Here is a 1,308-nt window from a genome sequence, read left to right on the forward strand (position 1 = left end):
TCTGTTCATGTATAAAAGACTGATTAAATTTAAAAGATAAATATCTTACATTTTTCTGAATGGCAATAAACTCAGACGAAAAGAGAAATAATGCAAAATCACGTTGCGAGACTAATAGCACTTTTGGGCCAATAAGATACTACTACTCAGGTCATTAAAAAGGATAAAATTAATAAATTTATTAGCAAGGAATAAACTGTGTGGGTTTCCAGAGCTCTGATGAATACATTTTGCAAAAAGTTTAACCAGCAATAACAAGCGGAGGTGCGGGGGACCGAACCCCGGGCCTTTCACATGCAAAGCGAACGCTCTACCACTGAGCTACACCCCCTCGATCTTTACTGAGCTCTAAGTGATCTACTCTCTGACACGTGTGTTGTGATTATGGCACGTGTACCCGGAAGGAACGAATTGCTAATTAGACAATATTTCGTTCTCATTCTGGCTAAGGATGCTGAAGTCTCCTTTAATCACCTTGATTAAAGCAAGAAAAGAACTTTAAATGTGATTCGGAATATACAACTGCTAACTGTTTCACGTCATTTGGTATTACGGATAATTAGCTTTCCAATTATGTATGTACATCATAGCAGTTAACAATGCACATTAGGACACAATTATTCTAGTTACCGGTCTAAATCAAAATTAGGCTTTTATATTAAAAAAATATTTGAAAAATTATTGAAATATAATTAAATAAAAATATTTGAAAAATGTATTAAGCAAAAATTAATTATTATAATGAATTCTGTTAGATGTAAAGCGATGTATGAGATTAACAATTAAAAAAAAATCTGATGCGAATATCATATGATCTTTCTTGTACGGTCTATTAAAGGATACACATTTTTCCTTCATTTAAACTTATTTCCTCGAATTATTCTAACTTAATTAACCGATGTCTCAAGGTAAGTTGAAAATGACATCAAAAATTGCAAATTTTGGAAACTAAGTTTGCCGGTGAATTTTTGTCGTGCGGGAGTCAAGCTTCTTCTAATTTTATTTTTTTCATAATGAGTATACATTTTTCATAATGAGAACTTTTCCAAATACAATATAAGAACAAAGAGACCGTATTCAAACTTATAAGGTTTAACGTCTTTCACTACTGTAAATCGTGACCAAACCTTTGACAAATTTAAAGCGACTTATCGCTATGTCTAAGTATGACAGAAACTTAAGAAGGGCATAAAAGACCCTTTCTTTCATTTTAAACTAAAATGAAAGAACAGAAGGCATACTTGGTGCTTACAAATCTTCCAGCATTTATGGTGAGAACTCAAAGTAGAAATTCAAATGTAAAGCTAA

General features: G+C 32.2%; 1 non-coding gene across 1 annotated transcript; it reads right to left on the bottom strand.

Annotated features, from left to right (window-relative positions):
- Positions 1-259: 259 nt before the first annotated feature.
- TRNAA-UGC (transfer RNA alanine (anticodon UGC)) lies at positions 260-331 on the bottom strand. Its single transcript has one exon. It is a non-coding gene; the product is annotated as a tRNA-Ala (tRNA).
- Between the last annotated feature and the right edge of the window lie 977 nt (positions 332-1,308).

Source organism: Stegodyphus dumicola, chromosome 7 (genome assembly GCF_044657685.1).
Source record: "Stegodyphus dumicola isolate Sdum_Otavi_A_Nest chromosome 7, ASM4465768v1".
NCBI lineage: Eukaryota > Metazoa > Arthropoda > Arachnida > Araneae > Eresidae > Stegodyphus > Stegodyphus dumicola.